The following is a 21,576-nucleotide window of genomic DNA, read 5'->3' as shown; positions in this document are numbered from 1 at the left end:
GCTTACCAGCATTCAGCCTGAGAAACTCCGTCCTCGTGAAGAAGAATTTCAGCCCCGGAACAAGAGCGAATTACCTTCTCGTCATCCCCGCGGACCTTCGTGACGAAATTTTGGAAGCGTGCCACGACGACCCGTCGTCCGGATATGTCGGCACAGCGCGCACAATTGGGAAAATCAAGGCGAAGTACTACTGGCCCCGCCTTGCATCCGACGTCACCCACTACGTCCGGAGCTGCCGTGACTGCCAGCGACGAAAAACGCCGCCGACAAGACCCGCCGGACTTCTACAACCGATCGCCGTCCCATCGAGACCATTTCAACAGATTGGAATGGACCTTTTAGGCCCGTTCTCTACGTCACGTTCACAGAACAAGTGGATTGTCGTAGCGACAGACTACATGACGCGCTACGCAGAGACCGCCGCTCTTCCGAGGGGTACTGCACAAGAAGTGGCAAAGTTCTTTATAAGCCAAATTGTGCGGTTACATGGAGCCCCGGAAGTCCTAATCACAGACCGCGGAACGGCATTTACTGCGGTCATGATGCAAGGAGTATTACGCTACAGCAACAAGGATCACCGAAGAACGATGGCGTACCACCCCCAAACGAACGGACTAACAGAACGTCTGAACAAGACAATCGCAGATATGCTGTCAATGTAAGTTGACGTTGAACATAAGACTTGGGACGAAGTGCTCCCGTATGTCACGTTTGCGTACAACACGGCTATCCAGGAGACGACGCAGCTGACGCCTTTCGAGCTTGTCTACGGTAGAAGGCCGACTACGATGTTTGACGCCATGCTTCCGCACGTAGAAGACGACGACCTCAACGCCGACGTCCACGGATATCTTCAACGTGCGGAGGAGGCCCGCCATCTCGCTCGAGTTCGTATAACGGACCAGCAGCTGGTGGATGCGGGCCGCTACAACCTCCGACGCCGAGACGCCGAGTACCAACCAGGGGATCGTGTGTGGGTTTGGACTCCCATCCGATGACGCGGACTCAGTGAGAAGCTCCTGCGGCGCTATTTCGGACCCTACCAGATTCTACAACGTGTTGGCCAACTTACCTACGAAGTGATCCCTGATGGTGACTCCGGCACATCACGACAACGCAGGCGGCCTGAAGTCGTCCACGTGGTTCGCCTAAAACCTTTCTACGGACGATGACGAACTTTTTTATTTGTTCGGACTGTCGCTTATGTTAGCATCGGGTCGATGCACTCTTAGAGGGGGGGTAATGCCGCGAACCATACATTGGGTTTGTTTATTTGTGTTTTGCTTTTACCGCCCGGCTGCGCCGGTCTGCGTTATCTCTGCGCCAAGGGAAGCGCGTGTTCCATTCTTTCTTCCTGTGCCGCATGTGTTATCTGTTGTGATAGGGAGAGCATTCCGATCTAACGTGAACAGCCCAGAATAATCCTCTTGTGTCTACTATGTTCTCGATGCGAATCGACGTTTCGAGAAGCACGCGCCGAAAGATAAAAAGCCTGCAGTGCGGACGCCGGGGCATTCGATTCGACGACACTCGCCTGTGCAAGTCACTTTGTTGACCGCTGCTTCGCCGCCTCTGTATTCTTTTGAGTTGTTAGGGGAGCACAAGTTCGCTCCAATAAACGTATTTCTCATTCAAGACAACTGCTTCGTCCTTGTCTTCGTGACAATATATATATATATATATATATATATATATATATATATATATCCGCAGCAGCCTATATACGCCCACTGCAGCAGGGCAAGGGCCTCTCCCATCATTCTCCAACTATCCCGCACTGGCGCTAACTGCGACCAATCTATCCCCGCAAATTTCGTGATCTCATCTGCCCATTTATTTTCTGCCACCCCCTGCAACGCTTGCCTTCTGTAGGAATCCACTCGATTAACCTAAATGCAAAATGGTTATGTTGCCTTAGCAATACATGTCCTGCCCATGACCATTTCTTCTTCCTAATTTCTATTATTATGTCCTTACCACGCGTTTGTTCCCATACCCACTCAGCACTCTTCTTGTCCCTTAATGCTACACGTATCATCTTCCATTCCATTTTCTCTATGAGTCTTCCTCAAATTAGGTTGAACCCCTCCCTCTCTCTCTCGCTCTCTCTCTATATATATATATAATATAAATATATATATATATATTTATATGTATATATATATATATATATATATATATTTATTTATATATATATATATATATATATATATATATATATATATATATATATATATATATATATATATATATATATATATATATATATATATATATATATATATATCTGAACAAATGCAAGCAGTCTACCATGCCAAAGGAGGCATATGCGAATGGTTCGGGTATTTTTTCACCATTTTTCATTAGTGTTTGTGAAAAAAAATACAGAAAGAAAAACACGCGCTAAGAGTGGGGAGCTAACTCACGTTTTTTGATTTGATCTTGAATCCTTACCAATTCAGCTATCTGGGCGAGCGGCATTCTCCTTCACTTTCTGGGGTATTTATTTTCACTACAACTGTATCTGACGCTTGGGGGTGGTAGCCATATCTTTTTATTTATATATATATATATATATATATATATATATATATATATATATATATATATATATATATATCCTACACATCCCGAACAAAAGCCTGCAAATTTTTTTACCGAGATGAGATTTCTAACACTGGCCACAAGCGTAAGAATCTAACAAGCTCCAGCACTAGTACCTTCCCCCACTCTGACAATACAAGCGATAAAGTCCGTACGACTGTATTTAATCCTGCGACTACTGCACCCCAATACGTTCAGTTAAACACCAGTACTAATTATTTTCCCTCGTCTGCCGTCACAAAAGAAAATCTTACTGGGAATCTAACGAACCTTTAGACTATAACCCCCTCCCCAGTTCTGATGAACGTATTGTCTACCCAGGCAGCACGGAAAGTCCGTTTCTTGACCGGCCATCCTATGGCTGTTCTCCGGCATGCTCGGCAAGAGGCAACGAATTGGCTGCCGTTGATAATAAAATGGACGATACGAATCCGGCTGCCGTCACCTTCGAACGTTTTCGGCAGCCAATGCTCATATGTTTGTCGCCTTTCACTGGTTTGCCGTAACCACGGTTTCTGCCCGGGGCGGGTTGCTTATAAATTCTCTGGTAAGTCACCCGCCGCCGAGGAACGGCGCTTGCTCCCGCAACATTGATCACAAGACGTGCGGCAAGCTTGCGGCTGCCGAGTACTCTTTTTTTCTTTGAAAGCCGCTCATCAAAAGATGAGCAGCACGTACACGTCTTCCGAGCGGCCAACCTCTTTTCGCCTGCCGGAGTATAAAAGATGAACGGCTATGATGCCGTAGCCGAGTACTCGTTTTTCCTATGGCAGTTAATGCTCAACAGTCGACAAGAAAACGTCTGGCTCCCGATCGCATTAATCCAGTCGGAACAAAACCACGCTCCTGCTCTTCGAAAGGTGAACGGCTGATGTCTGTCACAGGTCTAGCACCACCCCTGCCCAATCACCGGAGTTCCGAAGGTCATGCGTGGGCTAGCGCTTAGCCACCGAACACAGTGTGCTGTATATACATGTACACTCATGGACGAATGAATGAAAACACGAAAATATTAAACCGAACGCTCTAGAGGAAAGAATATGGATAGTGAATGCAAAACAATGGCTCGCTAGTGGTATATTTGGAAAGACACATTTTCAATCTTTGTTACTGTTATCAGAGTCCTTCAATGTCTTAGACTCTGCTGTTATATAGCGGCGCGATTATTTCACTTGCATGGAAAGAAATCGCGCTATTTGTGTGTTCCGGTTCATAATTTCGTGTTCGCGTTTCATTTGTCCATTATACGTTTTAGGCCATTCTTTAGACTTGAAACCAAAAATAAATGTCACTTTTTTGGACTAAAGAAGAAGTGCGCGTAAAACAACTCGTGCTTTGCGAGCCTGCATAGACACTGACCGCATTGGTACAGACGCTGACCTCATTGGTATTGCAATTTTTGATACAAGTTAAAAACGTAAGCTTTGTGACGAACCGCGACGCCGAGGAGATTAAGGATCAATGCTCCGGGCGCACAACGCATATTACCTAGAGTAAAAAAGACCGCCCTTTTGGCGGTCTCTTGGCATTCTTTTTTCCTTGGGACGTCAAAATCACTGTACGCAGAACGTTTGTCAGCAAGTTTCCTTGCTCGAACAAGCGACCTAATACTACTATGCGGAAATGTGTATTCTATAGAATCTGTATTTTGGAGCATTCATCGCGATAGCAGTAATTACATGCAACTGGCCCATGTCGTGCCATCAAGCAACCCTTTTCATTCGCCGTCTCTGTTGATGGAAAGAAGCAAAAATCGTATGTGCTATTGAACCAGCTCCAGGCTTTAGCACCTAAGTAGCAGTCAAGAAATGCACTAACATGGGCCCGAAAAGTGGCGAAAGCTCGTGGCTTCCTGGGGCGCTATTCTCGTAACTGTCCCTTTTGGAAACGTCCCTTTTGAGTCCCTTTCATCGTGACGTACTTCCGGTTGAGCAGTGGGCGTTGGCAGTAGGTTTGTTGCGCTTGCGTTACGTCACTTCCGGTTGTTTGTTTTTAGCCAATTAGGGCTCGCCAAAAGGGACACTTTTGAAAGGGACACAAAAGGGACAAAACTCGAGAATACCGCCCCTGGACTGAGAAAAGGACAGCAGCTATGTGCAAACAAATGTGCCGCTCAGCGGACGCTAAACATGACAGCAGATCTATGTACCGATAAGACCTCCCACTAAAAAAATTGCGGAAATTCAGGTTAGAGATAACGTTTTTTTTTTTTCACGCGTCAAGAAAACGAGGATTTCACCAGCCGAAGCCATGATAGCAGTCTAAATATGAAGGCAACGATTCATTAATTAGACCACGTGGGCATCCTAAATTTTAGTTCCCTCATTGTTTCTGTGGAAGGCGAAGTGGTCCCAATCTTATCTTTACAACCCCTCAGACGTGACCAGTAAGAAAGGTGCATAATTTGAGCGTATTTTGTTATAGCCCTGAAAAAAAAATAAACTGTTACGTAAATTTCTGAGATTGGTTGATTTATTATTATGTGGCTTAACTCGCTGACGCTACAGATACGCGAGCGACGAGGCGCGCTGTAGTGGAGGGCTCCGGATTAATTTCGGTTACCTGGGAATCTTCAATGTGCGCCGAAATCTCGAACACACGGGCGTTTTCGTTTTTGGCCTTCATCAGAAGTGTAGTTGTATGACAGCGTCAGCAATGCAGTTTCAATGTTTGAGAAGAGCTAGCTCTTTATGTTTGATTTCTAATACTTTTGATTGACAGCATATAACTTCGTTTATACAAAACTAGCTTTAACCAAAGATAATTGTTTAGAGGAACTCGTTCGTTTGGGGGTCTATTACCTAATATGCGCAATTACGGGGTGAGTAAGCTGTCACGCACACACAAAAAGCCACAGCTAGCCGCCGCTGCAGCTACAACTGCCAACCGACCACTACAGAAATGACCCGCCTGGGCTCCCCGAATGCTGCATGGGCCAGTTCCAGTTACTTCAGCATGACCTACGGAAACGTGAGGAAGCTTCAACATCGCTTTCGCCAACGACTACCTGCATGCATAAGACGAGACGAGTATCACCTCTCTGTCACTCTTGTAGTGTTCGTTAGGACATTGAACCTGCACTGTGTGCTGAAACTCGGCGTTAGCATAGGCTCACAGCCCTCGACTGCGTCTGCGACAAGGGCTGCGAAGGCCTTGCCTTTCTCCGTGACCGGCTTTGAGGAAATTCTGTGAACGTTTGCACTGTGTGCGCGTTTGTGCGTCTTTCAGATTTGCGTTTCTAGAGTACTTATAGTGTCTGCGTGCGTTTTTCTGTGCTGGTGTATTCATTCCTTGTCGTCATTTTCATTCCGTATCATAAAGGTATTCCTCCCTCCCAGTTTTCCTCGCAGAAGTTACGAAGAAAACACCCTACAAAAAAAAAAAGAAATGCTAGTGAATAGTCCTGTGCGAGTACAGTAAAGACTCACATAAACGCTGTACCTTTTACGAGAAGTTATAGATTTACCAACCAAGTGGTTGAAAAAGCGTAAGGCTAGCGACACCTGCGACAAAGATTTCCCTCGGTAATGATTACGCACCCTGAAGTCTCAGATCACACCTTCAAATGATTAATGCAACATCACGATCTGCAAACGCGCGAGCCGAATGATTCAGGACTCCCGTGCAAGCCTGCGCTGAAGCAGGCCGAACGCCAAATTTTGTCCGAGCTGAAAAGCATTGTAAGGCACACGTGAATTTTTATTTGTCTGGTTATGACCGAGACAAGTCCACGAGACCGCGTACGGCGCAGGGAATCAGAGCCAGAGATAGCGGCAGCTAAGACAAGTCCGAGGGAAAATAAATAGCTAAGACAGGTGAAATAGAACATGCCGTCACTCCGATTCAAAGACTTTTACTCGCCATCATCATCCCCGTTCAAGGTTTTTTCAGGGCGCTGTCATGCGCCAAAAATACAGCCTGATTGGCTTAGATCTTCTGGACAAAACTGGCAGCCAATCGGAAAAGACCAGGAGCAAGAAGGCAGCGATCGCGAAAATTGCAATCAGGGGTCCATTAAACCTGAAATACTTGTGAACACAAAAAGCAATAATAATTTTGAATGAATGATTCCTTAAAGATTGATTAATTTCGCAATGTTGTGTGATCACTTTGCATAAAAATACAAAGAGGGAACTCTGCTCTTTTGTTCGGCGCTGCAGTCGCTTCCGATCAGGATTCTATTTAAACTGAAATACTGGTGAACACCAAAAGCAATGACAATTTTTAATAAATGATTCTTTGAAGATTGAAAAATTTGGAAATGTTGTATGATCACTTTGAATTAAAATTTAAAGTCGTAACTCTGCTCATGTATTTGGCCGTTTCGGCGCTGCGGTCGTTTCCGATGTAATTTTTCCATCAAGTGGTGGCGGCGAGGTTGGCCGTGGTTGCGCGTTGTCCGTGTTGTTATTCATGTTTTTTGTGCGATATACCGTCGTAAAATGTGTTCGCCCTTTGTGGATAAAGCCTGCTTGCCACGTTGGAAACACGTGCGGTTAAGGATAAGCTGAAATACAGCGGCAAACGATCGAAGAACGGCGGCGTTTTCCTGTGCCCGGACAAAGAAGTTCGGTAAGTTCTTTTTTGCTGGACCTTTTGTAGCGCGACTAAGGTTCGGTGCCAGAAACGTGTTATTGGCTTGATTTCTCGTTTCCGCGTCAGTCTCACGCTGTGGTTCGTGCAAGCTAAATGCAATTTGCTGGCGCTGCTCGATATGTCTAGCGTTGCTGACGGACAGGTGGTGGGCGCAGCGGAGGGCCTTAGGAAGCTTGAAATAATTGCCGGTGCTCTTGATAACATCGTGAGGAATCGACGTGTTTTGTTTCGTATGCGGTTTTTATCGCATTAGGTCTATTTCTATATGCGGCCGTGCGGTTTCACCGTGCTTTTGTTTTATTTCGATAGCTGTGCCACTTTGAACAAAGCAAAATACAATGTGCGACTGCTTAACTTATCGGACGTAAAACTTCCCTTGAGAAAAATGAAAACCTTAAATAGTTTGAGAATCTTAACTTGGCAATAAAAGTGTTTTGATATTTTTTTATCGTCTTGTTACTGGCTGAAAACTATTTGTTTTCTTCAAACGGTGTGTAGTTCAGGAGCACATAGGCGGAGTATATTTCACATTGCTGTAAACGCTATCTACGCTTACATAGCATTGGTTTTAAGCACCTTTCATCAATTCTGTGGTTAGGTCTTTTGACATAACTGTCTTGATAATAAAACAATCATTGAGTGAGTGTTCTTACTTCTCGGAATGTGTAGTGTACTGTGAGCTTTTAACTTTGGCAGGTAACGACGTTTGTGCTTATGTAACTTTTCTTTGCAACCTTTTCATTTAAAAGTGGCTGGAGCTTCAGGACGGGGGCTGTCTGGCAAGATTAAAAGCAATAACAGGTACGTACTGCATTTATGTTGCCGATATAGGAACCCAGAAATAGAAACTGGACCTATAAGTATGCGTTTGAGTGATGTGGGGCCTTTGCAGCAGGAATTATGCCCACCTAACTTGTGGGAGTTGTTTATTCTTGCATTACCACAGGAATAATAGTAGTAGGTGGCCCTTTCAGCGGTAGGATGCTCTGCATGTTTAGGACAGTTGAATTATGTTGAATGTAGCTTTTTATACGTGCAGAAAGTGAATTCCTGTTTTATATTTCTTTTGCACATGATGTAGTGCCTGTGCAAACCAGGTTTTCTGGGTGAAGAGTCCTTCAACATCTGCTTGAGGCTGGGCAGCTGTTATGTCATAATGCTAGTAATGTGAGTAAGCACTAGATCTTGCAGGTGCAGTCCCAGTGCGAGGGGTGACTTCATTGCATAAAAAAGAAAAATTAAAACCACTAAAGTAACTCAAAGGGTAACTTTCTGTTGTGCCAAAAAAAAAAAAAAAAGCGCCGCCAAAGTACTCACGTGAGGCCAGTGGAATTATGGAAAAGCACATTTATTTTTCAAACACTTGGGCTAGGCGCCCACCTTTGACACTTATAACTTCGCAGGAAGCCTATCTGTCGAGCGATATCACTTGTTTTGAGCTGTATCAGCTCAACACTGACCGCCAAAAGGCGGTTACACTATTTGGTGACGAAATCAGCAACACCCTTTTGTAATTCGACGTGGCAGCTGTAGCAAGGCCCTCGGAAACTTTTTGGGCAGGGTTCGCATGTAAAAAGGCGCTCCCGCAGTAGCTGCCATCCACAGACGGTCGATGTTGACTCTTCGGGGAGCTGCCGAATTCCCGATTTCTTGAGCCATTAAAATAGCATGGGTCATACTGAGTGCAACACGTTGCCGTAACAAGGGGAGCTGAAGCGGTGTTGAAACACTTCAGGGCAATGAAAGTTACCTATGCCTCAATACTAAAGTACGGCGCGAAAACAAAGGAAAAAAGTTGCGCACGCTGTCAACCACCACAGAAAAAAAGCAAGGAAACGAAAAAAGTTGATCTTAGCTTGTAGTGGACCCGAACAACTCTGACACATCTTGCTGACATAGATTGCGAAATGGTCAGAACTGTAGCCATTGATGACAAATGGGTGCATCATTGCAATTTTAGGCAGATTGTAACGCGAGGGTTGACTTCAGGTTGCAAAAATAAAACGTGTTATAATCGACTAAATACAGTAACATTCGTATTTGTATTTAACTATTTAAATTCAATTTAAGAAATGTATGATATTTGTTCACCTCCTCTATTGTTTTGATTGTTCAGCATACTTGATCATGACAGCATCATGTGACGTTTTGAGACTGCCTAGAGATGAATGAACTCATGTTGCTCATGGCAATTTGCTGAAGCAAAAACTAGGGAAATTTTGACGCATCAGTTTGGTAGGCGCCCTGACTATAGACCACAATTTTACAACCTTCTCAGGGTAGCGCCATTTGCCCGGGATTGGTGTGGAGCTGTGCAGGCATTTCTCGGGGGACAGCGGGAGCAGCCACGGCCCCAGCCACATGCCACCAGCCGCATTGGACTGCGTATCGTGTGGCCGATTCGGACACCTAATCTGATTTGAAAATTGGTAAGTTCATATTCAACAGTTTGCAACCCACAGTTTACAGTGCAGTAGAAAGTGGGTTAAAGGCGAGTGAACGCTAGTTGCATGCGAGGATTGCGTATGCTGTACACAGGCTGCAAATGGACCATGCTTTGCGTGGTTCTCACCGAAATCGCGGTTTGTGGAGCTATATTTCTCTGTGCCACACTTTTTCCAGTCAATTGCTGCACCCGACTCCTATACCCTACGAATTAGCTGTGCGTCTCACCGTCCCCGCAGAGCTGAGCTGTAGCATTAGAAAAGGGTTGATTTTTGTTTTTTTCTCGTCTATAAAATGAACACTGCTAACCTGTAGCGAACAGAAATTAGCGATAGATAATGGGATTGGAATCAATAACTGGGCTCTAAAAACAGCATACGACAGCGCGTATTGTTGCAAAGGTGCTACATTCAAATATGTTCAATTTGGCGTGATAATCTATTTGCGGAAGCACTCAGGGACCCCCAAAATCTTAGTTATGGTTTTTAATGCATAACGATCTTGTGTTTGTTATTTTTTTATGTACTCAACAACTGTGCAGTGACGCTCAAACAAGCAGCCTTTGCAGATTTTCACCCAAGGCATGCCGAGCTGCATGCTGGAGGAAAAAAAAAGTCTGAAAAATGTGGGTACAGCTGTTATATTCAAGAGGACTGCCATGACAAAATATACCACTCAGAGGCCATGAATCTGATAAGACAACATGCAACACGGGGCATTTGCAGCCTGTGCACAGCATGGGCAAACCCGCCGTGCAGTTAGTTCTCGCTCACCATGAGTGCGCTCTCTAGTGCACTGTTAAACTGTAGGGTGCTGACTCGTTGAATAAAATTGTACTTGCCAAAACCTTGGTGCTGAGACAAATCGTCTGGAATGCAATTGAGTAAGCACTGTTTGATGGTAATGGCACTATCTAAGCTCATCGGTGCTTTATTTTTAGAAAGTTCATAGCATTATCGAAAACCGTGAAAGATGCAGCTTCTCGCACAAGTTCACGATGTGTGCTCTTAAATCGAGTCTGCGCTTAAAAACTTCCTTACTTGGGGGCAGCTGGATGAAACATAAATTATAATCGTACAAAGAACTAAATATTGCCAATGTAAATTCAACAGAAATTCGTCTTTATTGTCTCCTAAGCAGCATTTATTTATGCTTCCTCAGAAACTTCACTGCAGCAACCAAGCACAAGTTCAGAAGTTCTTGTACTGTATAGGCAAGGCTTGCTCAGTTTTTTTAGTATCCTGTGCAAGTTTCTAACCTCTGTTGTTGGCTAGAAGCTTACTGTGTTAATAACCGTGGAAAAGAACAAGCTGACAATGTTCCTGTCAGTGCTGCGGCAGTAGCTCAAGAGGCAGCGGCTTTTTTGCCATTCACTATGCCAATGTGGAAAAAGCCATGTGTGCATTTCTCCTGGCAGGTCCCTGGAGACAGGGGTGCCTGAAGTAATGAATCAGTGCTGAGTTTGATAACGTTAAGCAATTATCACAATGCATTCCTCAATCAAGAGCTTCTGAGATGTCGAGGTAGGTATCGGTTTGTAAAGGTCCAGTTAAGATAGTAGGAAATTGTAGTGCATTTTCTTGCACGAAACGAAAAAAGTATTTTTAGATGTGATGACATTTCTCAGAAGATTTTGCTCTAGGAGCTTGTAGGCATTTTGCTTGCACACGGTGGTGCGTGCATGTTTCCCAGCTTTGGGCTAGTGCATGGGCCGCCGCTATCCTGTGAGCACCGCAGCAAAGACATAAATATTGCCGTTTTTTTTTTTCCTATTGCGAACACAGTACACTGCTAACCTTTAAATGAAGGTTGCAAAGCTTCCTTAGAAAGCTAATATAAAAAAAGAAACATTCAAGGAAGCCGTTTCTGCAGTACAAATAAACCGCTGTTTTGAAAGCAGTAAAGATGAGGCTGAGTGAAACACTGCGGCAAATAGTTTGTTCTTCGCAAAACAGTATTTCTGGTAGAGAAGTTCAGAATGCAGCCTGGCTGTAATTTTAGATAAGTCGTAGTTATTAAGAAAGAAGCCGTGGCTTTCTACAGTGCTGTGAACCTCTTATAAATAAGTCGTCAGTGAGCTTGGAAAGTGCTGTACGGCTAAACAGTGAGAAGTCAAATGCATTCACGCATTTTTTTTTTTTTTTGCAGAAAATAGTTTTTCTACCTTTAGTTGTAAGACAACCACTGGTGGCTTTAGTGAGCAACTACTGATGCCCCCTCCTCACCCCCCCCCTACACACACATACGCACCTTTTTTTGGCATCTTTCTTTGTCAACTACGACTGCACGCTGCAATTTCTGTGGCTGCCAAGCTTGTGCGAGCGTACTGAGTTTGTCCCCTGCCATTTCCGTGGCCTCAACAATATTGGGGCAGCAGAGTTTTACAATCTAGGCAACTGACCATTCATAGCCGTAGTGCAAAAAATTGGGCCTGTTTGTTTCTTATTGCGTGTGCTTTTTTTTTTTTTGAGGTTCAACACTGCGAGGACACCTATGCGCAGAATTTTGCGGCGTGTGCTTCTTCCAATATCCTTGCTTTATTACACAAGACTAAAGAGGAAATGCGGTACTATGTCGTAATTGAGACAACTGAAATAAAGCCAACGGTTTGTAGGCTGTAAAAAGTGCAATAATATAAGTACGAGGTCCAGGTTTTGTATTTTCATGATAGAAGCATTCTTTTCCCGTCATTCGCACAAACATTTTTACTCAGTGGCTGCTATGAGGCTTTTTGATCTTAGTGATTATTCGAATAAATGCTAATGTACTGCAGCGCGGCTGAGATGCACTGCTTTAATTTGATAAAGTTACAGGTGGGGAAATGTAGTATGATGCTTAATAATGACAGAACTGTATCAATAAGTGTTCTCAAAATACACATTTCATGGGCTTTGTTTTTTCAAATGAGAGATTGAAATGGCCTATTTTAACACACACTTCAGTTTGTTATGTAATGAGTAAAACTCGCCTGCTAGTTTCCCACAGTCGACTGGGACCCTTATACCCTAGTTACACGGGCACAGTTACCCCGCTAACCATGGTTAACGCAAACTGAGCTTGGCCACCTCAGTTCGGTTACGCTAACCACAGTTGCTGCTGCCGCAGTGTTCAGTTTGCACACAAGTGGCGGCGCATCAGCGTAGGCGAAAAAAATCACCTGGCGTTCGCAGAAGACGAAGGCCTGAAATAGCGGGAGCCCTCGAAGCTGCCCCCAAGAGGAGCTTGTGCTCTTTGCGTCGCTCTCGCAGTCGGCACGACCGCGCGTGAGCAGCAGCTCGTTTCCCGGTCCACCCGATCAACTATGAGAAAAGCCTAAATTTGTAAATTCTGCTGATCGTTTGCCAAAAAAAATAGACAAAGCAGGCAATCATGAAGCGTTTTCAGCACTCGGAAACGATCCGTGCGCACGTCGGCCGTTCCTGCAAACATGCCGGCGCGTCTGTCCGCACGGCACTGAAAGCGGCTCGAACCAGCCCAGACCACGGTAGCAACAGCTTGTCGCCCCTCTTCGAAATCAATCGCGGAAAAGAAGTTCCACATGCGACAAAGGGGATATTATAAAGGTTAAAATTGTGCTATGTATTGTAATTTGCAGTTGTAGAGATAGCGCCGGTCAAATATCTACCACGATCCTAAGTTCCCAACACCAAACCGACCCGAGAACAAGCCGCTCGCGAGCTGCTGGGGAAGCCCCTTTTTCGGCGTGCGCGAGTGCGTCGCGTTTGGGTCTGAAGCAACTGTCTAACGATATTTTTTGTCTACACTGCTTCGCCTTTGGTTTTTATCGTGAGGTTAAAAGTTTGTTACTTTATTTTTGTTACGCTCACAACCAAGTGACCGCTGTCGACACACTTGGAATTTCGCATGTAACAGCCAAAACCGCAGTTTGCGATAACCGCAGTTAAAATTTAGTAACCACCGTTAAACGTAACTACAGTTACTTCCGCCATGTAACTAGGGTATTAATCTTAATTAAGGTATGGTGTGGGGACAACCAAAATATTTGAATATTAAAACAGTTGTGTTGACTTTTTGCCAGAACTTCTAGGGCTCCAGTCGAAATTAACAATATTTTCTAATGATAACATGAAGGACAAACAGCTGCAATGCAGTTGCATAAGGAGAGCAGCATAAAATGAAAGAAAGCTGTTTTGCAAATGGTAGGATGTTGCACCATTCTTTGGATGGCTCTTCAACTGCATGGCAGCTTTTAAAGTTGAAAGAAAAATCATGTAAATCATGCCTGGCATTCCCTTGGAACTCCCTGAGGGTTCAGGTGAGCTTCAGATGCCTGCTTCTACTCAGAGTCAGCACCTAAAGCAAGAACGAACACCATGGCTATATCATTTAGCACTTAAAACAGTGATAAGCTCCGCAAGGTTGTTTGATCAGCGATTCCAAAAATTTGGTTTCATCACAATGGTGTGGAATCTAGTTTGCTGACTGCCCATTTTTTTGCTGCTGCCTTCCAGTGTGTCACAGGGCCCTTGCCACATTATAGTGTGGAGAATAGTGAAAACTTCAATCTGACCCTTAAAGGAGTGCTGGCACAAAATTTCAAAGCACAGATGACTACATAAAAAGCTTTCTTTTTAAATAGAGATACCCCTCAGGAAGGTTAACCTTTAAGTGTTCGGAAGAACATATTTTAAGTCAATTTTAATATGTGCATGCTCGAAAAAGTTAAGGATGGATTTCCTTTCGACATCGACATCAGTGTGATGCCATGTGTGCCTCTCCCCAAACTGCCTATGTCAGGGCTCCCATGCAAATCCAAGGTGGCCTACTCTGCCTGATCCTTCTGAGAAAACGCGGATCCTTCAGTGATGGCGCCAGTGTTTTCTATTGAACACAATTGCCGAGAGACATGAGCTACAGCCCAGTCTTTAAAAAAATGTCCAAAACAGGCAGCACAAACGACAAAGAAATAAGTAGAAACAACAGCACTTGTGTTTTTCCTCATTTCTTTGTCTGATGTATCTCGCCCATTTTGCAGTCTCGTCTTTTTCAACTTAGAATCAACTTGGCCTAGCCTCAACCCTAGCAAGTCTTCATGGGCCCTTCATTGAAATTACGAAGGGTTTAATGGGTTTGTATGCTTGCGTGATGCATACCAAGGAGAGATCTTACTTATTTTCATTCACTTCGAATTGAACAAGCAGTGACAGGTTAAAAATTTGCAACTTTTGCTGAATAGCAGGGGTCAGCAAGCTTTTCAGGCGGAGAGCCAGGTTTAATGCAATGGACACAGAGGGGGCTGGAGGGCACATTGGTTGGAAGGGGAAGGGGGGCTTTGCAGGCAAATAAATTTTGGGGAGGAAATTGAAAGCAGTGTACAAAACTAGAATAGCAATCCTTATCATGTTTATTTCCAACACGAATGTCACGAGCTTTCATGCCAGTTGAGGTCAAAACTGCCATGTAGAAACTTCAGGCTTCTACATGGCAGTTCACTTCAGGTAGAAAGTGACAGAGGAGAAGGGGTCTACCATTGTGCCGGGGGCCACATAATACTGCCCCATGGGCTGCGGGTTGCCAACCCCTGATTTATAGCATTTTCGTATATCGTCTGAACATGAAGCACAGGACAACCTAAGGTTGTCAGTTCTAGATGCCTTCATTTGTGACAGGGTTGGGTGGCATCTATGGAAACTTTCTGGGTGTTGCGAACAACTCAAGGCAGGTTTTCGTGGGAAGATTGGCAAGCATGCTCTCATTACGTTGCAACATTGTGAGAGGGAACCCCTGTGTCAGAGGACCTGTTTACAGTCTAGTTTCCTGGTGCTAACAAATTCCAAAATTTTTTGGCTGCTGCAAAGATCTTAAGAAAGAATTGTTTTTACAATTTAACAGTTTGTGACCCTGCTCAAGCAATCAAAATGCTTGCCCGGTTTTCTATTCGTTTTGGTTGCTTGTCCGTTTTTCATTTTCAAAGTACCGTATATTATGTGTGGTCTTGTTTTTTCTTGCAGTGCCTGGCATGAGCTCTTACTACTGATCCTGCCACAAACGCTGTGGATGAGAGTGGGTGAAATCTGTGCATCACTGCTGCTAATCTCACAAGGTTTGTGGGATTTCTGCATCTTAAAATCAAGGAAATTGACATGCAGTTTATTAGGCTTTAGACAATACCTGCTGTTAATAGTTACTGGTGGGTTCTTTAGCATAGTCATGAAGCACAGTGTGATTGCTTTGTGTTTTAGGTTATTTCATCCTTTCTTCCAAGCTTAGAAAGATGTGTTTGGCGAGTTGGTGCATCTTAACGATACTTGAACTTGGCGTGAAATATTGACAATCACAGAAAGTAGCTGGTGATAACAGGCAATGACTAGCAACTAACTTTTAGGCAGCGTAAGAACACATAATTGCAGGCCAAAGTTACGTGGCTCCACTTGCATGCAAAAAAAAATTGTGATAAGGAAAATTCACAGCCTAATAAATACGCTCTTTCATATGGAGACCCGTTGAAATGTCACTGACACAATCGCATCCGTTCTTTCCTATGTGGTAAGCTTCCTGTATCTCCCTTTCTCATGTATCACTGCACCTGGACAATTTTCACTTGCTTTTTAAGAGCGTCATGCATGCGCTTGCAGAGCTATGGATGGGGTTATGCCCACTTGTGCAGTTCTCAACTGAGAGGTTATGTTCATGTTCACGCAATCGCACGTTCACACACCTTCCAGTGTGCCCAATGCAGACCTTTCCACATGAAAGAGGTATCTCATAAGCAATGTCCCTACACAGCAACTTGCGTAGGCATTAGTGGGCTTTTTCTCGCACCCTTGCCTATCAAAGGTACCCGTAGCACTTTCCCTCGACTACTCGGAATGTATTTTGGGGTAGTCTATTGTCCCAGCAATCACCTCCCACAAGAATCATGAAAATATGTTCGCTATGATGGAAGGTACGTGTGATGCAAGATGCACATAATCATTCCCTCAACTCATTGCGCAGGGTGCTCTTTAAACCTTTAATTAAAGCAACGCCCCAATTGCCTATATAAGACATTTTGCAGGAAAGTGGAATCTTTCTATCACTCATGATTAAAATTCAATCGCTAGTCCGTCAAATCTCATTTTGTCTGCTTCCTTTTTTTGTGTGTGGGTTTGTCCCTCGTGAATTTCTCGAGCACATTTCTTTCAGGTACTTTTTGGCCACTACATCTGTTCTTGGTGTCGTGCAGAGATAGATGCAAAAAAATTGCCAAGATCCTTGTAGAAATAAAAAAGTTGTTTAATTTTAAATTTAAAAATACAAGCAAATAGAGCACTGCCCTCTTCTCGAAAACCGGAAATCTGCTGCTCACTTTCTCACTGACCCCGATGTCATATGGCGGGACAAATGAGGGCGGTAAAAAATACGTCCTGGAAGTTTTAAGCCCAGGGTGGCCTGACCTGGAAAGCTCCTTTCCGCGCTTCGTGACGCTGTCGTTCGGTGGTACTGTGCCGGAAAGTAGGAGAGGACAAGCAGCCACACGAGACTAGCAAAGTGACGTGCCTGCTGCTGCGTCGATGGGTGTTGCTATGTCTCTTTGTCTGAACTCTGTACCATCTTTACCTCTCTTTAATTTAGTGTGAAGCCATGTTCAGCGCTGCCTTGCTATTGAGGTTTCATGTGAACGTCACTTGTGGTTTCAAAGAAAGGTTAAAGAAACAGCTGCATATTCTGGTAAAAAAAACCTTATAGAACGCTCGCAGCAAAAAAACAAAACGCGGGATTAGAACCACTGACTTGCAAACCAGTACTCCAGCTTCTTACCTCTCGACCATATACACAAGCTGTGAGGCTTGCAAAAATTGAGCAGTGTCTGTTTCTTGTCATGTTTGTGAAATTCTGGCAGTGAGAATGCTTGTGTCTCACGCACCAATCTTGCAGACAACCCCCATCTTGCTAATACCAGAAGCAATGTAGCTAGAGCTTCCATATTTACCTCATAACAAGCATCACCCGATCGCAATCTCTCCGACGCAAGCAAAGGTAGCGAAGTACAGAATGTGCCACACAGAATTATATCTGTCTCCAAGGGATAATAGCTTGCCAACAAAAACAGTTTGGTTCAATTTGTTTCAAGGCAGCCAATCACCGCTAGAGAAAAAAATGTTGCTGTTTTTCAGTGAACGAAACAGCATTTCCCAGTGCTAAAACATGTCCCCAGACATAGAGACGGACTGATAACCTGGAAGCTGCCGTCCACTTTTGCTATGCTCCCTGACCACGCCTCCTCTACCATCGATGCCAATATCTGCCGTGAATAGACATCAGCATACGGCGTGCGAATGAACGAGTTCGCATATATTTCGGCGACGCGCGCTGACGCCAGGCGATATCAACAGTGGTGCATCGTAACACGCCATGGAAAGGCACACGTGCTCGAAGCGGAGCCCCAGTGCGGCTCTGTTACTGTCTCTATAGATTTTTGTATTCTTTGAGCCCACGGTTAAGCTTTTATGCTTACTTTAAAGAAAACAAGCAGTAAGGCAACATTTAGGCTCGTTTGGTCAAAATAATGGTATATACACACTTTCAAGCTGAGCCAACTGTAGGGCCACCGCTCTTTGTCGTCATATCCGGAGGCCATAAGTGTGACGTTGCCAGTACTGCATGTGCTTGTATTTTTAGACTAAAAAATAGAATAACTTTCTCATATCTGCGCCGCTTTGATCATTCTTTTTGCGCATGTAGAATTTTTTTCATAGAATGTGGACTTCAAAAACATTATGAACAAAATTGAGACGTGGCTTTGCTATTGCAAACAGCAGTGACCAGTGGAGCTGAGGGGAAGCCTCAGAAAATGGTACACCTTCCTAGTCTACCTCGACAACGCCGTAGTATTTACCCGGAACTGCGACGAGCAACTTAAACATGAGCGCGGCCCGACAAAGCGCGTTCCGAGAGGGAAACTAATGTCCCGGGGTTTATCATCCCGGCGGACTCGCCATCGAAGTAGTCCGCTGCGGGAAACAAGGTGCAGACCCGCGAAAACGATCTGGAGGCGAGAAAAGGCGTGGCCTTGCTGTCGCAAACAGCCTCGCGAAAGTTATGCGCGGAATGCTGATGTCATTGCTAACGTCATACCATGTGCGCTCGGCAAGGCTAAACCTTTTGCACGAGGACCCTTGTACGTGCACCGGTCCTCGTCTCCACTCCTCCCTCCTCCCCCTCGCAAACTCGGCTGCCGGGTTTGCGAGGCCAGAAAAGGCAGAAAAAGAAAAGGCCAGAGCTCTGTGCCGTGCCATAACCAAAAGGCAGCAGAACTGATTGTGTTATCTACGACAACAAATTGTTTGCTTTCTCATGTGCTCACGTTAAAGGTATGCTTTTGCGTCATATGTTCAGCCTCGATGCATTCAACTTACAAGTGTATTTCAAATTTCCTTTCTCCTGTTAGGCCCAGTACTTCTGCCACATGGGTGGCTACGACTTCAAGGCGGGGCCCGCACGGTGTTGGGCATGGTGATTGGGCAGCCAGTGGCATTGTCCTGCAGCTGGGCAGGGTCCAAGGGGGTGAAAGAGGCCTTCTACGAGCTAGACAACATTGTCTCTTGTTCTTGGTAAGCTGCCCTGATTTTATTTTATGCACAAGGAATTCATTATAATATTTTCAGGGGCTACTTTATTTCAGGGTATTTGTTCGACCATTAGAGCTTATTTTTAATGTTCTTGTTTACAGGAATGAATACGGATACTGTTTGGTAATGCGTAATAAATATTGGCTCTCTGGAATAGTTGTACGTTGTGAAAACTAGAGGCATTGCATTAAGCAAGCTTGTAATACTTTTTTTTTTCACCCGTCGCGGTGGCTTAGTGGCTAAGGCGTTGTGCTGCTGTGCTGAAGGTCACAGGTTCGATCCTAGCTGCGGCGGTCGTTTTTCTGACGGAGGCGAAAAACAAAGACGCCCGTGTGTTGAGATTTCGGCACATGTGAAAGATCCCCAGGTGGTCGAAATTAATCCGGAGCCCTCTGCTACGGCGCACCTCATAACCTGCGTAGTTTCGGCGTGTTAAACCTCATAATCAATCAATCAATTGAATTTTTTTTTTCAGGAAGGCCATTGCTAAGCCTGTGGACATTTTTACAGTGCAGTATGTTACTTATTTGTCTGTTTTCAATTTTGTTTCAGTGTCAATACAGCCCAGGTACCCCGACGCAAACAAGGTCGCTGTGGCAGCTGTTAAGAAACGGCTATACTCCGCCGGTGACTGGGATGGCGGCCGCACGAAGCGGAAGACACTGGACAGTATGAACTGAGCAAAATAACGAACCGGAAGACACTGGACAGCATGAACTGAGCAAAATAAATTAAGTCAAAAAACCTAATCACCACAGACTTTGTAAATCACTACATTTGTCCCTGAAAGGGCAAACAGTGCTCTTTAAAAGGGCACAAATGCTTATGCATGCATTACGAATTTACAGCATGTCCCGTATTTAGGAACCCATGTGCGCAATTCGAACTGAAAGCTGCTGGGGTTGGACAGCCGGGATGTAAATGGCAGAATGTCTACTATGGTTGAACAGCTAGTATATACCTAAAGTTGAACAGCCAGGCACCAGCCGCTCACCAGGGAAGGCTGACTGGCCGTACTTCGGCAAAAGCTTATGGGCCATTGATTAGACACATTTCAACGGCCGACCATCGGCATAAGGTCAACAGCTGACCTCCTGCAAAAGTTTAACAGCCGGCCTCGGGCAATGGTTCATCAGCCAGCCTCCGGCAAAAGGTAATGGCTGATCTCAGGCAAAGCTGTACGGCCGGAGACCGTTGTGGACCCCTCTGCAGTGAATTGGTAAAAGGAGAGTGGCCATTGGGTGTACAGCAGTTAACTTTAAACACACGGCAGAGGCCCACCTTTGAGTGCGCGCTTTACACTTTGACTGGAGAAAGGCCGGGCAGAAATTACCTGGCTGAAGTTCTTCGGCTGATTTTAAGCCGTACAGGCTTGTGCTGCTTGGGTAAGAGCCTAAACTTTTGTCCGGCTACTGGGAGTTTTGATGATTTTCAATTTTTAAAGGACTTAGATAACTTCGCGAGACACATGAGCCTACGAGAATAATTCTACGATCACCCTGCGACGGAAGAAGCCCACAGGACCCTACCTAGCTGTAAACACTTGACCCCTCCCACAAAGCGTGATAGTTGCCTTGACATGTACATCAAAGCTGTGCAAGGCGATGTGCGAAAAGCATACCAAACACAAATTGTTTTTTTCTATAACAAGACTGCCAAGGAAAAGAAAGCCCTAGAGGAACTGGCAAGCTGTCCCAACATAATTATTAAACCTACCTATAATAGAGGCGCCATTGTAATCCTTGACGAAACCGACTATGTTAACGAGGCCAATAGGCAACTATCGGTATCGACGTTCTACAAAGCACTACCCAATGATCCCGCTCAAGGCTATGAGCAAATCGTCAAAGATAAACTAGCTGAGCTTGCTAAAAATAAAACAATAAGTAAAACCACAGCTTGTTCCTTGATCCCTTAAAGCCCAGCAGCCGGTAAATTATATCTTCTGCCTAAAATTTACAAGGTGAACAACCCCGGCAGCCCCATTGTTTCTGGCATTGGCACTGTTACCGAAAATATCTCGTGCTATGTCCATATTCCTATTTACGACAATCCACCCGCCTTTCCCTCCTTCATTAAGGATACCAATGATGTTCTCTCAGACATCTCAAAAATTTATTCCCAATAACTGCCTCCTTTTCACCTTTTGATGTGGCGTCCCTTTATACTAGCATCCCTCATGAAGATGGCATCACCGCTGTATTGCTTGCGTGTGAGCAGTCATCGTGCGACAAACCTATCGATTCTTCTACCTTCCGAACTTTCCTTGGGCTTATTCCTGAACTTAACAAGTTTGAGTTTGAAAGAGTTCATTACGTGCAAGTTAGCGTCACGTCAATGGGAACTCCAATCGGACCCA

General features: G+C 44.7%; 1 long non-coding RNA gene across 1 annotated transcript; it reads left to right on the top strand.

Moving 5' to 3' along the window:
- The first annotated feature begins 6,653 nt into the window (after window positions 1–6,653).
- On the top strand, window positions 6,654–19,966 carry LOC144150149 (uncharacterized). Its single transcript, XR_013318439.1, has 6 exons — window positions 6,654–7,176; window positions 7,950–8,001; window positions 9,479–9,629; window positions 15,618–15,709; window positions 19,037–19,199; window positions 19,770–19,966. It is a non-coding gene; the product is annotated as an uncharacterized LOC144150149 (long non-coding RNA).
- Window positions 19,967–21,576: the final 1,610 nt, after the last annotated feature.

Source organism: Haemaphysalis longicornis, unplaced genomic scaffold (genome assembly GCF_048455015.1).
Source record: "Haemaphysalis longicornis isolate Haplotype H1 unplaced genomic scaffold, Haemaphysalis longicornis Haplotype H1 scaffold_8, whole genome shotgun sequence".
Taxonomy (NCBI): domain Eukaryota; kingdom Metazoa; phylum Arthropoda; class Arachnida; order Ixodida; family Ixodidae; genus Haemaphysalis; species Haemaphysalis longicornis.
This window is presented reverse-complemented; position numbering and strand designations above follow the sequence as displayed.